General features: G+C 37.2%; 1 pseudogene; it reads left to right on the top strand.

Annotated features, from left to right (window-relative positions):
- Nucleotides 1–6,288: 6,288 nt before the first annotated feature.
- Nucleotides 6,289–7,245, top strand: LOC126410495 (cytochrome f-like; annotated as a pseudogene).
- The last annotated feature ends 8,794 nt before the right edge of the window (nt 7,246–16,039 follow it).

Genomic DNA, 16,039 nt, shown 5'->3' with positions numbered 1-16,039 from the left:
TACCTTACAATTGATATGTCAATTATTAATACATTCTTTCTGCCTATTTTATACTTGTAGTATTTTTAGGTTTGATTGGTATCAATTACTTCAATGCCTCCTGCTATGTTATTATATTGTGTGTTTTAATGTATCTAGAAAAGTTGTAATAACTAGTGCGTTCTTTTTTTTCAAAAATATAAATGATTTCGTAACGCGGGAATCGTGTTGGTAAAGATCAAACTGTGTGTTCCCACACACCCGTTGTTCGACCATGACCTAGCCTTCTGTAACGCGGGCAAGGCGAATCTGTAACGTTGACCTGTATGTTATGAAATGGCCATCAGTAACGTTGTCGATCTTTGTTACCACATGGAATGTTTGTTAACGGGCGTGAGGCCGTGCTACTGAATACCTTCAGTTACGTGTTCCAACGTTACTAAATCGTGAAGTTCATTCATTAATTTGGTTGACCCAATGGAGGGGAACACGATCGCAGTGCCAAGTGGAGGTCCCGTTCTTAGCTGACAACCCAGGTAGGAAGAATTAACTGTTTCTCTTTTTAAGAGGGGGGAAAGGATTTGTATGGAACCAGCTGGGCTGGGTCCTGCTATGGTCGTCGTCACAGTTTCTGGTTAATTTTACTTAATCTAATCAAGCTTCTTCGATTAATGTTTGCTTGTGATGGTGGCAGGTGTGTGGTTCATGCACTGTCACCTAGAGGTGCACACTGGTTGGGAGGGCCTTAAAACGGCCTGGGTGGTCTTAGATGGACAGAAGCCCGACCAGAAACTGCCTCCTCCTCCATCTGCTCCTCCAAAGTGTTGACATTATATGATATGGCTGAAGTTGCAACTACTAGTTTTTTGCAGCCTAATTGGCCCATCTACCTGATTTCTATTTTTGCTCATTAATTTCTAAGTAGCTTTTGCTTTTATTATTCATTGTTCTTTCATTATGGTTATATGAATCAAAGTAGGGATTCCAATATATCCTATTTGAATTGGATATGTGACCGATTCGATCCGAATAAATCGGATAGGAAAAAAAAAATTTAGTATTCGATTTAGAAATGGGATCGGACTCGGATTTAATAAACATCATCCAATCTGATTCGGATTTGGAGATACATAAATGTCCGATCGGATTCGAATCATGTTGATTTTTAGACAAAGATCCTATACCTAATGCTATTAAATTTTGAAAATTGACAAAATTCGGATTCAGATTTGGATATAAATATAAAAATTAGATTCAGATTGTAAAATCAGATTTCGGATTCGGATTCAGATATAACTTTTCTTATTCGAGTTTGAATTGGAATTCGAATCTGAATATGTGAATATCCGAAAAAGCATATACAATTAAAGATATCATAAATCAAAGACAGTTTGGGGTTCATCTCTCTCTCTCTCTCTCTCTCTCTCGTGCTCTCGTGCATAAATGAAAAACTTTTAGATGATTCTTATAATTAGCTAAATAAGTAAAGCATGTATCTATATATATCGGGACACAAAATTCAAAACTCTAAAACTCATGAACTAGACTGCTTCGTAATAGTAAAAAACTGAAATTTATGACACGAGAAATTATGGACTGGTGGTTGTTCATTGTAGCACAATCCGTTTCAACTTTTAAAGTATATTTTAATTGCAACATGGACGTGATTTACACCTTCACGTGTATACAAGAACGCGGAAAATGTTGGAGTTTGAAAATTTGATTGGTCAATGTATATGGATGATGGCCATCGCATCTCTTATTTTTTAGATGGCCACCAAGACCTATCTCTTGCATTAATGCTTCTTCCCCTTGCAGAAAAGCAAAAGAAATTTATACTAATCCACGATTGAGATTATCATTTCACAGTCCCTTTCAAAAATGTTTAAAAACTCAAAATATATATATATATATATATATATATATATATATATATATATATATATATATATATATATATATATATATATATATATATATATATATATATATATATATATATATATATATATATATATATATATATATATATATATATATATATATATATATATATATATATATATATATATATATATATATATATATATATATATATATATATATATATATATAACAAACTGGAACCATCTGATCATGGTTTCAAGTTCAGCGATAAAAGAAAACCAATGCCACGTTTGATTGAAACCGGGATGAAGTTGCAATTTGAATTTTCATCCCCTTTTAACAGGGACATTCCAGCACAACAAACACAACCAAGTGTTTAGTACTGGAAACCGGATAACCTACCTATAAGTAGGTGCGTTCAAAATTGCAGATTGAACTGAAAGTAGGTTGCCTTTTTTTTTACATCGGGACAGTGTAAGTACAAGAAACGAGGTGTAGGTTGAGAATTAATTTCTAACCCCAGCATGTTTCCTACTATATATACATGTACCAGTACCAGCAAAGGCTAACATATCAGTGACTAGCTCTCTAGTTGGGAGTAAAGATTAGAGAACTATAATTTGAACTATCATTCTTATTTGGCTAGATAACCATTCAATTTATCATTTGACCTAATATCCTCTGTTTAACCTCATAAGTAGACTAGCACTTGCAAAAAGAGGGCCTATAGACAATACACACACACGTACTCATTCACATAGAAAACCAATATATTGTAGGTTGTACAAACCAAAAATTCATAAAAATTTATCTGGTCTAAATGTTTCCTTTAGTTAATGGTTTACATAGTTTCCAAATTTCATAAAGAAGAACTTTCTATATATCGAAATCTCTCTCTCTCTCTCTCTCTCTCTCTCTATATATATATATATATATATATATATATATATATATATATATATATATATATATATATATATATATAATTTATTAATTTACCTATTATTTATTTATTTATTTATGTGTATGTATATGTATGTATGTATGCATGCATGTATGTATGTATGTTTATACTAATTTTTGGATTGGGAGTTAACATAACCACTTTGTTTATCTTCTTCTAGGTCTCGGAAAGGGCAAACACACTATTTGTAGAAGTCAAACACTTATTGCACGAAATAGGTTAACTTCATGTTTCTTATAAGGACAAGTTCCTTCTACTTCTTGCTCTATTAAAGGGCTTTTGTCGACCTAGAGTAGTTGTAAAAAAAAAAGTGATGTTTTCTTTCAGGTGAATGTATCTAATGTTGATGATCAATCATTAGTGTTTTTTGTTCTATTTGGAAATAATGTGGTCATTTTTCTTCTCTTTTTCATGATTCTTTTAAATAATGCAAAAAAAAAAAATTGGAGAACTCAAAATGAATCTTGGATATCAGGCCAGTCTATTGATATGATTCTTCACTTGAACCATTTGGTGTAGGAACTACTATTAGAATTTTATATTTTGGGTTAGTGATTACAGTACTTGGCTTCATGTTTTGAAAACATGGAAGTGCCTAAAAAATTGGCAATCCTAATCATGAAAATCCAGCAGGAGAAAAAGGAAGTGGCATTGGGAACAAATGAAGTGACGATATTTTTGTCTTAAATGGTTACACATCGTGTGACTTGAAGTATGCATGGATATAATTAAATGAATCAATCCATACCTACAATGGACCCGGAATCACCCAAAATGAAGCCGGACTCACTTTATCAAAAGATTATTTTGTCCATCAAAAATATATATTTTAAAATATAAATTTCAATTTTTTTTAGGTGGGACTCATCTAAGAGGGCAGGGACATTTTGCCCCCTTGCGCGTGCACGGCCCAGTTGTGCACTCTGGGCATGGGCACACAGCAGCGCTAGGCACACTCGACAAAGCTGCATAGAGTGCGACACACAGCGGCGAGCACGCTGCCATGCATGGCACGTGTGGCCAACCTTAGCCGCACATGGCTTGTGTCTTCCAAGGCAGGGATTGCCTCCTCGGCGGGCCATTTTTTGGACAAAAACTGCCCCCCTTGGGGCAGGTTTGGCATTGCTGGATGGGGCTTAGCCCGGCCAACCCCTCCAAATGGTGTTTGTAGAGTTAGAGACCAACCCCTCTTAGTCAAAACCTATGGAAATAAAAATAAAATAGAATGAATTCATAAAATTTTTGAAATTCGCATGAAATCTTGGGAAATTAAAAAAAGTTTAAATTTTAGGTTTTGACTCCAAAATTTTCTATAAATAACACCCATATCATCATCATTGGGTATGAACTAACTATTGGAGAACTTCTTCAGCTCTCCCACTTAAAGTTTTAGTAGTTTTCCCTTATCTCTACTCTTCTCTCTATCTTCTAGCGCTATTCTTCTTCAACCTTGAATTCTATCCTCTTCTTCAATCTTCAATTTTCAAGGGAGCACGGGGATAGTCCTTGGTGAGATTTATCAACATCTTGGAGTCTCGTTTTGAAGGCTTCTTAATCATCCGAGGCAATTGATTTATCCTTTTTCAACCATGATATTTAAAAATATATAGTCATTTTTCTTTTGTTTTTTACTTCATCATCTCCCCACAGCCATGCAAGAAAACTCTACAAATCTTCTCTTTGGAGTCAAGAACTACACTTGAGTGCACCGGAAGCATGAACAAGGTGAAATACAATCTCATTTCTTCCTCTATTATCAATACAAATAGGCCCAAAATGTATTTCTTTTCCTTCTATACTAATTGAATATATGCATTGCTTATGTTTATATGATAATTTTTATGCATGGCTGATTGATTTTTTGATTCACATGCAAATGAATGGTGAGAATGAAAAGTAGGACGAGATTTCCTTTCTATTGCATGGATTTTTGAGGTTGAAACTTCTTAATCTTTCTCACTTGAAGTTCTCTCTTTCTCTATTTTTCCTCTCTTCTAGCCCTCTTTTTCTTCAATCTTGCACTATATCCTATTCTTCAATCTTCATTTTTTAAAGAAGCACATGGAAAATGCTTGGAGATCTTCATCAACATCTTGGTGTCTCGTTTTGAAGGCTTCTTGATCATTTGAAGTAGAGGACTCATCATTCTTCAACCAAGATATTTAGAGGCATGTAACCATTTTTCGTTTGTTTTTCTCTTCATCATCTACCCATGGCCATGTGAGAAAGCTATACAAATCTTCGCTTTGGAGTCAAGAACTACTTTTGAGTGCACCGGAGCATGAGCAAGGTGAAATAAAATCCATTTCTTCCTGAACATGCAATTCATCCGAAATTGACCGATTGAGATGTCTGGGGTTACTATTTCATTACCTCCGCATTCGAAATAAATTAACCCTTATTCCATTTCTAGAGACAAAGACTAAACAAATTACACAATTGAAAATAGATCCATAGGTTCTACACCTTGTTATAGAACTCGCGTTTCATAAATCATACAAATATCAGACATTGTCAACAAATGAATCAGGTTCATTAACAATTCACGGATTGGAAGTGATGAAAAAGAAAGCATTGAATCCCCTACCATATCTTGCATCTATTGTATTTCTTCCTTGAGGAATTTCTGTCTTCTTTAATAACAGTATGGAACCTTGGATGACTAACTGGTGGAATACCAGCCAATCCGAAACTCTTTTGAATAATATTCAAGAAAGAACATTCTAGAAGGATTCATAAAATTGGAAGAACTGTTCTTTTTGGATGAAATGATAAAGGAGTATCCGGAGACACATATACAAAAGCTTCGTATAGGAATCCACAAAGAAATGATACAGTTGGTAAGAATGCACAAGCAAGATCATATACATATTATTTTGCATTTCTTGACAAATAGAACCTGTTTCACTATTCTAAGCGCATATTCTATTCTGGGTAATGAAGAACTTATCGCTTTTAATTCTTGGGTTCAAGAATTCCTCTATAACTTAAGGGACACAATAAAAGATTTTTCCATTCTCTTATTAACCGATTTATGTATTAGATTCCATTCACCCCACGCTTTGGAACTAACTATTGGTTCATTCTACAAAGATTTTGGATTTGTTTGGAATGAGAAAATTATATTCGACTCTTGTTTCTACTTTTCCAGTCATTCTAGATACAATTTTGAAATATTGGATCTTTTATTTTTTAAACCGTGTATCTCCTTCACTTGTAGTGATTTATCATTCACTGAACAAGTGAAGAACTGATTTAATCTCACAACATAAAGAAAATTGTAACGTCACTTTGTGTATAAACAAACCATTCAAAATCTTACTCTTCCTTTATGCTTTGACTCGTCGTGGGGATTAGATTACTTCTATATTTCATGCAATGGCAGAATCAGGGATAGGGAACTATACTGACTCCCAACCTAATTTATTGTAGAAATTTTTGGAATCAATGATTAGACCATGCAAAAATATAGAAACACTTTTTCTTGGGTAAAGGAACAAATGACTCAGTGCATTTCTGTATCGATGATGATATATGTAATGACTCGGGCATCTATTTCAGGTGCATATCCCATTTTTGTGCAGCAAATTTATGAAAATCAGTGAGAAGCAACTGGGCGTATTGTATGCGCTAATTGCCACCTGGCTAACAAGCCCGTGGATATTGAGGTTCCACAAGTTGTGCTTCCTGATACTGTATTTGAGGCAGTTGTTAGAATCCCCTACAATATGCAACTGAAATAGGTAAAAAGGGAGGTTTGAAAGTAGGGGCTGTTCTCATTTTACTTGAACGATTTGAATCAGCTCCCCCTGATCGTATTTCTGCCGAGATGAAAGAAAAGATGGGTAATCTGTCTTTTTAGAGTCACCGTCCTAATACTAATAAAAAAAATTATTGTGGTGGGCCCTATTCCTGGTCAGAAATATAGTGAAATCATCTTTCCCATCCTTTCTCCAGATCCCGCTACTAAGAAAGAGGTTCACTTCTTAAAATATCCTATATATGTAGTGGGAACAGGGGAAGGGGTCAGATTTATCCTGATGGTAGCAAGAGTAACAATATAGTCTATAATGCTTCAGCATCAGGGATAGTAAGTAAAATAGTACGTAAAGAAAAGAAAGGTGGATATGAAATAACCATATATGATGTATCGAATGGGCACGAAACGATTGACTTTATACCTCCAGGACTAGAACTTCTTGTTTCTAAAGGTGAATACATCAAGCTTGATTAGCCATTAACAAGTGATCCCAATGTAGGTGGTTTTGGTCAAGGTGATGCAGAAATAGTACTTCATGATCCATTGCATATCCAAGGTCTTTTGTTCTTATTAGCATATGTTATTCTGGCCCAAATCTTTTTGGTTCTTAAAAAAAAAGTTTGAGAAGGTTCAATTAGCCGAAATAAATTTCTAGATCCACGGATCCCTCATCATCAAGTTGGCAAAAAAGCTGAATTATATTATGTGTATGCATAGTAAAAAATCATGGAAAGCCCCTTTTTGCTTGCATTTGATTATACTATTTCGAGATACCAGAGATGACTTATATTCCGGATTAGAAAATAGCAATAGTATGGAATTGCAAAAGAAGATGATTGGATCAAAATTTACAAAATTTAGTTCAGTGTGATTATGCCAGGTTTCTTATTGCCACATGGTAAATGGCATGTAATGCCTCAATACTATTAGATTCTATATCTAATAAATGCATAAGTGGGAAGCAGGGGTACAAAGGTGGATAAATGAAGAAAAAAGGAAGTTTCCAGGACAAATTACTCGTCTCCCAAATCTTCTTTCTACAAAGAAAGAAAAGTAATTTTCCACTCTTTCGTTGCGTCAAAATTATAATAGTTTTGGGTCTCATTCGTCAAATCAAATAAATATTAATTTCCCGAAAGTTGGATTGGTTGGCCCCTATGCAAGGATTATATTGCCCCTGATTTCTATTGACTATCGGATGCTTATTGAATGATAAGAAACTTATCTTAGCTTACAAGGCTCAAGAAGGAGTATTTTTTGTTCTTTCTCATCTGGATAGAGTAACTGGACTATCATGTCATTTGTATTATTTGTGATAAAGGGGGGGGGGGGGGGGTTGAGGTTTATTTATATATAATTAATTCAAGTAAACTAATATTACCCACTAAGCAATGCAAAGTATCATATCCATTGGGGGATGGGTAGAGCCAATAGGATGAATCAAAAGGTACATCATGAACTATGTACCGTGCACGTCACTTAGTTGAGCCCCAGAAAGCAAAAAATGTGGGAAGGCGCAAAAAAAATGGGAAAATTAAGAAATGGAAAGAGATAAGATTGGATTTGTACTTGATTGGAAAAGATCTTTTCTATTCCTACCCCTCACCTCTCTGAACAGACTAGACTTCTATCTTTCAGACAACTTCGGATATGTATGGAGTATTAACATGAGCCAAAGGAAGGATAGTAGAGACAAACAAAAAAGAAGAAGGAATATATTCCTTTGCCGATCCACAAGGATTGGGATGTATGTTGTAGATACCTCGACAAATGGCTACTAGATTATGACTGTAATGAATATGTATTATATCCCGATCCATATTCATTTTCTTTTTGTTTATATACATTTCGATACATTAACCATATGCCAGGAACCAGATTTGAACTGGTGACATGAGGATTTAGTTCTCTACTCTACCAGCTGAGCTATACTGCCCTCTATACATTATCCTACTGGAGGACATGGACCTGTGTCAATTCATTTAAAGGTACTAAAGAAACATTACAAGTCCTGGGATTCTTTTTCTTTGGATTTTTGTTAAGCCTATATTTATAAGGGATATGAACTATGAATGATTCAATAATGGGATTCCTTGTATATCCTTGTATACAAATAATACATATACATATGTTATGGTTATGTTCATTTGGACATATACTGCTTTTAGCAATTGAAGCAAGAGAGAAACTGTTAGGATCCGTTTGTCAAAGAGTCGACCAATGAATATCATATCTAATTTTGACCCGCTTCTAATTTGGAAGCACTGGCGAAAAAATGGATAAATGTTTAGGTCGTAAACTAGGCATTTATTGGGAATAGAGGGACTCGAACCCTAACGATTTCTAAAGTCAACGGATTTTCCTCCTACTACAAAAAAATTGCATTGTTGTCAGCATTGACTGGTAGAATGGGACTATCTTTATTCTCATCCGATCAGTCATTTTCCTCCCAACCTTATACTATGAAGTGAATGATTTTATCACTGAGCATTTTATTTTTCTTTCAAATTGGAATTGATTCAAAACACAATAGTTATGAACTAATTATTAATATATTTAATATATATTAATAAGTAAGCTCAATCCTTGTTCATACATAGGCTTCTCTGGTACGAAATAAGCCACTTTAAATAGGCTCATTGCTCTAGTCCAGAATATGATTAATCCGGCATGGGCCACATGAGCTCCAAGTAATTTACCAGACAGATTGATAAGTCGGCATTCCTCATCCACCAAGTGAAACCGGTGGTTTCTTGGTCACAACCAGCTAAAGCTAAAGTTCCATTAAAGAGCGTTTCCATGGAGTAGAACCTCCTCAGGAAATATAAGGTTTTCATGAGGCTGATCCTGAGCCACCATCCAAGCATGAATACCTTCACTTAAAATAATATTTTTGGTGTAGAAAGTCTCAAATTCAGGATCTTCTGCTGAACAGATTTCCTGGGAAACGAAGTCATAGGCACGTAGGTTCAAAGCCAGACCGACTACCCCAAGAGCACTCATCCATAAACCTTTGACTGGTACAAATAACATAAAGAAACGTAACGAGTGTTTATTGGAAAAGCAACCCCAAAGATTTGTGACCAAAAGCGGTTAGCAGAGACCATAGAATAGGTTTCTTCAGCTTGAGTTGGGTTCTAGGCACGGAATGAATTTGCACCATCACCATACTCGAATAAAGTATTTTCTATGGTAGCACCATGAATACTGCATAGCGGAGCAACACCCAATACTCCGGCAACTTCCATCATATGAAATATAGAGTTTTGCTTCTGGTGGCAACATGCTATTGAATGGTGGTCCACTTATGGGGTCAAATCAATACATTCTAAGGAGAAAGATTTGAATGTCAATCTCATCAATATCATCTATCTCATAAGTATCATAACAAATCCCATCAATTCAATCAATTTTTCAAGAAATGAGACATCTAAGTCATACAAGTAAAGTGATCTATTCATTGATAAGAAAAAACATGAACAATGATTGGATTGATCATGAAGAAAAATAATTCTTAGTTCAGTTCTCCACGTTAACGACAGAAAAAAGGATTGATCAAAAACTATTGAGTTGGACTCATAGTGATCATTTATCAAAGAATGACCTTGGTTATCAAATGAATGAACAACTGGGATCCATTTACTTACCATACTCAGTTGACATGAAAAGAAGGTATCTAATGAATTATGAGTTCAATAGGTCCTGTTTAGCAGAAAGACGGATATTCCTTGCTCATTATAAGACTATTACTTATTCACAAACCTTATGTGGGGCTAATATTTCTCATTTCCCATCTCATGGAAAACCCTTTTCGCTCCGCTTAGCCCTACCACCTTCTAGGGGTATTTTAATGATAGGTTCTATATGTGAATGAGTCGAATTACTTATCCCTCAGTCCATTAGTGAACCATCTCCCCAAGGATTGTGAAAGATGTTCCACTAGAAATATTCTTGTTATTACTTTCACTTATATTTCCAAAAAGTGGATCCCGCTCTAATAGCTCCGAATAAATCAAATACATGCATTAAGATACGAAGGCTTCTTATTCCACAACAATGAAAGCACTTTTTCATTCTTCCATATATTAGGGGATTCTGCTTGGAAAAGAAAATGTCTCATACTAATGGATTCAGATCCATAACCATGTTCCAATGCACAAGATCTTGTAGCACTTACCAATGAGGTCCTATCAATTAGTATTACACAAAAGAAATCAATTATATACACTAATACAATTAGATCAGCTCTTCATAGACAAACTTGTGATTTGCGATCCCAGGTAAGATCCATTCAATATCATGAGATCCTTTTTTATCAAATAGGAAGGGATATTGCACAAAACGTACTTCTAAGTAATTGCTCCATAGATCTTATATCTATCTATATGAAGAAGAAATCATGTAAGGAAGGGGGTTCTTATTTGTACTTTAAACTTAGAACGACCATGAAGAAATTAACGGATTGGGATTTTCCTATTGGGTCAGATCATTTCGGAACAAGCAAATGATTTATCATAAAGAGGATAAGTTTCAAGAGAATGATTCGAAGTTCTTGCGCAGTGGAACCGTGCAGTACTAGACACGAGATAGAACTTCCAAAGAACAAGGGTTTTTTCGAATAAGCCAATTCATTTGGGACCCTGCAGATCAATTCTTTTTCCTATTCAAAGATCAGCCCTTTGTCTCTGTGTTTTCACGTCGAGAATCTTTTGCAGATGAAGAGATGACAAAGGGACTTATTACTTCCCAAACAAATTCTCCTACATCTATATATAAACGCTGGTTGATCAAGAATGCGCAAAAAAAGCACTTTGAATTCTTGATTCATCTCCACAGATGGCTTAGAACTAATACTAGTAGTTCATTATCTAAGGACCCATTTGATGGGAAGGATATTTCCTGTAGCACTGGAAATAAAATTCAAATTTCAAAAAAAAACAATTCTTGCCCATCAAACTTGGGATGAAAAAGGTAACCGTTGGGTTGGTTTTCAGAGATTTCTTTTCGGAAATTTTTTTCCACCCCTTAGGGTAGAAAAAGATTTTCAGAATGAAAAAAGTAACTATTGAGCTCTCAAAGCAGTGCTTAATCCAATGATTCTCTTTTTTCATCTTTCATTCCTACAAAACTGAGAATTTTATTTCCTAGAACATAAACTCATATCCAACAAATACAAAGGGGTTTTGAAAATCTGGATTTTGTTTCCATTTCTTCAATTCCTGAAATAAGTTTCTGAAAACTTCTTTCCAACTTCATATTTCCGATGCATCAAACAGCCCCTAATGGATCTTTCCAGTCTAATACTCTATCTGAGAGTTATCAGTATTCATCAAATATGTTCCTATCTAATAACAGAATGCTATTGGATCAAATGGCAAAGATATTGTTGAGAAACAGATGGCTTTTCCCAGATGAAATGAAACATTTGGTTCATGCACTAGGAGAAAGATTTCCCATTCCTTACTCGGAAAGTTATGTGGCCGTGAAAGAGGGATTAAGTGGAACATAATTGATTGGGTGGTAGAGTCGTGGAAACACTTGTTTATTCCATATTTTGGACATTAGCTCCATGGAGAAAATGCTACTGCTGAAACATGGAACAATTGAAATCTTAGATCAAAACACTATGTATGGATGGTATGAACTGCCTAAACAAAAATTCTGGAATGGCGAACAACCAAAACCTATTACTCACTACATCAAATAATTTCCATTAATGAAACACGTAGATCCATTAAAAATAAAAAATGTGCATGTCCAATGAAATGGTTGTTGCTATCTGCTCCAATAACGAATCATTGGTTTAACTGAATAACTAAATCAAATAGATAGACCTTTCTCATCGTCTCAGGTTGATAGACCTTCTCAATTGGAATATCTCTTATGTGGATAATACACATTTCAGTTGACCGAGCCTAATTCTAATTGTTTTGTTTTGAAGCAAACAATGGAGGCCATTTGTCCTATTCAGCACGACCAAGAGGCACTGGATTCTCTTTCGGATAGGCCCTCCCAGAAAGGAGAAGGAAGCCTGGAATGCCAACATATCTAATCACCCGACATGATAGTACCCATTTTGGGAATGTCCAGTGATAATTATTATCTTTACGTATATATAAAATATTTTAAATCTTGTTTTAAAATAATTTCAAAATTAAAAACCATCTCCGAAGAGGTTATAGAGACTTAGGATGTAACACTTGGTTTTTTTTGGCAGAACGGGTCGGGTCAGGGTCCAGACCTGGACCCGAGCTCCATGCGCGTAAGGAGCCCGACGCCGGAGCCCGTCTCCCCTTCCTCGTTCCCCTTCCTCCTTGTTTCCTCTCTGCGTCTCTCCCTTACCCACGACCGGAGCTCAGCGCAGAGAAGAAGGAGACGGAGGTCGGTGTGGCAGCGGCGGCGACGACGACAGTGGCGGTAGTGGCGACGGCCGCAGCGTGGGTAAGCTTCCTCTCTCGCCCTCCCTCTTCTGTCCATCTCTTTTGTCAGCGCCTTTCCCCTACCCTCACGTTCCCTACTTGAGCTCTTCTCCCCATTTTCTATTTGTTTTTCCATTTTTCCCCAACCGAGCGCTCTTCTTTACTGATTTTATCACTGTTTGATTGGATTCCAGTTTGGGGGACGTGTTCTTCCCCGCATAACAGTGATTAGAAGGCCTTGGTGTGGCGGCATTGAAGGATTTTAGCTGCTTGGGGACCATTTAGACTTGTGAGGTGGCTGCCGAAAGGATTGCAGTAGCCTAGACTCTTGACTTGGGGTGAGCAAGGCATAATTGAACCCATTTTATTGTATATTTTCCTTTGGAGCATGTATAATTATTGTTTGAGCATGCTAGAAGGTAGAATTGATGGTTTGGGATGCATGCAAGCGACCTTGCTTTTGGGGAAAGTGTAGGATTATGTGGGAGAAGCGATGATTCGTGTTTATCATGATTTTTTTTAAGCATGATAGGTTGATTTTCGATGCAATAGGGAAGCATAGTAGAGTTAGTGATGTTGTGGAGAAGCGTAAGACCATCTTTGGGAACGCTTGGAGCACCTTGGTCGACGCGGGTGGTATGTGTAGGTAGGAAGGGGGTGTGCATGTTGGGAAAATGCTTCAACTAAAGGAAAGTTAATGAGAAATGTGTTAAGGATGGATTAAGCGAAGCATTGGGTTTTGACGTTGGGTGGCAATGGTAAGAAGTTGCGAAGTGGCCTATTGGAGGGCTTGTAGGTCGACACTGCCCGTTGACACATTCTTGAGGCGATGACACGTGCCTCAATGATGTTGCTTTGTATTTGTTTGAATTGTTTGGGTATCTAGTAGGAATCTTATATTTTGTTTATGTCTGCAGGAACACCGGGCACGTCCCGTCGACCTTGAGCTACCAGATTCGAGGCTTGAGGCATTTTGAAGAGTTTGTGAGCGCGCCACAGGGCACATTCCAGGCAAATCCCTGCCAGGGGCAAATGTGTGATTGTGTGCTCCTAGGATCACAGGATCATAGGATTGTGATGTGAATTGATTGATTGTTTCGTGAATGAGTATATGTATGCTTGGATATATAACATGAACTGTTTTGAAAGGCTATTAGTAGTTTGTTTTGAAAATGACGCATTTGCATGTGCATGCTAGAATTGATAACTGTTTAGGATAGATTGAGTGCTTCACCGCTGCAGCGGATGAAATGGATCCATACTGTTATGGGCCACCACGGGGGTTGTCTCTCAGCTGTAGGCCGCCCATGGTGTGCATGTGCCTGTGTTACACCCACAGGAACTATGAATTCACTAAAGTTAATGAAAATGTAATGTATATGATTGAATGTATGTGATTGATGTGCATGTGATTGAAATTGTGTTACTGTGGCCATTGAGTGGCCCTTACGTGTCGTGCTCTGACACGACATGATGATAAATGGTTTTGATATTAGTTCTCTTATTTGAGCCCTATCTAAGAGGGTTTGGTATTTTCCTGACTTGTTACCATACTGCGAAGGCTAAGCTTTCAGTTGTTTCTTTTTCAGGTTTTGACAGACCCGGGGCAACAGGTTGATCGGATGGCTTCACTCACGTTCTACTGGGGAGGTTTTGGGCTTTGTTTTCTTATGTAGTGCCGGCGCGTCTTGGTTTATTTGTATTGATGTCTTGTTTTTGTTAGACATCAATCATACAGTTTGGGGGCATTTTTGTCATACACATAAATGTGATTTTGTATGAAACAAAGTTGTTATATAAATAAAAGTTGCCCCATTGTTTTGAATTGCTTGGCTCATCTCTTTTGAACTTTTGTGCAGTCGCACATCGATGTTTGATGTTTAGAAAAAAAAATGTTTGAGTGTCAAAAGGTCGAGGTGTGATAGTTTTGGTATTGGAGACACGACAAACCCCACCATGGATGTGAGCTCACTACGGCTTGGCCTGTTTCGCCTGAATGTTCTGTCATCACGCCTTTCATAAGGCCTTGTCCTGCCTGCAAAGTGGTGGTGCTTGACTGCCATACGCCCACCATGAGAGTGTTGGGTAGTTTTCTTCTGATGGTCCTTCTGAGTCCGAGCCCAATCTTCTTCCATGCGTCTTGCCACAGTGACTGCCTTGTCCAAGTCGCGAGGTCTGCTAGACATAACTCTGTCTCGAAGTCCATCACACAACCCATATATAAACTTGTCGGCTCTGGCCTCATTTGTAGTGTAGAGGTGCGGGCAATACACCTCCAAGTGTCGATATTTAGTAACATATTCCTCCAAGCTCAATTGATTTTGCTGCAAGTCGAGAAACTCTTGCATCTTCTTGTTTCTGGCATGTGCTGGGAAGTACGTGCTAAAGAACGAATCTCTAAACTGCTTCCAAGAGATCGTCTGATGGTCTGCAAACCGGATCTCTCGAGTCGATTGCCACCATCGCTTGGCATCACCTTTAAGCATATACGAGCCATAGTTTACTTTGTCACCTCCTGGCACCGTCAGAACCTCAAAGATACGTTCAATCTCTTCAATCCATTCTTCTGCCTTGTCTGGATTGCCATCTCCAGTAAAGACAGGCGGCTGCATCGACATAAAATGCTTGAATGACACTGTTGTTGCTTTCTCCTTCGGTGGTGCAGTGGTGTCTCCCATAGGAGATGCTTGGCTTCTCTGGTTACCAACCATCGACTGCACTAGCGAGGTCAATGTCTACAACATTGTCAGCAATATAGCCTGCTGATCCACCGGTGGAGTCTACCTCGGTGGGGTTTGGGCACCCACACTAGTCTGGGCATTCTGTTGCCCTGAGGTACTGTCATCATGTGGGGTATGTACATCAGAATGAGCCGGACTTGGCTCCCTTTGTGCCTCTGTAGACAGCTCAGCACACTTCTTACCCCTACGTTGATATTTCATCTGTACAAACAAGAACCTTTATTCTCAAATCACGCCTAAGACCAAACTCGCAAGTCAAATCACAATGTGCATTAGCACGAAGTTCAAA

This window comes from Nymphaea colorata, chromosome 10 (assembly GCF_008831285.2).
Source record: "Nymphaea colorata isolate Beijing-Zhang1983 chromosome 10, ASM883128v2, whole genome shotgun sequence".
Lineage (NCBI taxonomy): Eukaryota > Viridiplantae > Streptophyta > Magnoliopsida > Nymphaeales > Nymphaeaceae > Nymphaea > Nymphaea colorata.
The sequence above is the reverse complement of the archived record's forward strand: the minus strand, read 5'-3'. Positions and strand labels throughout refer to the sequence as shown.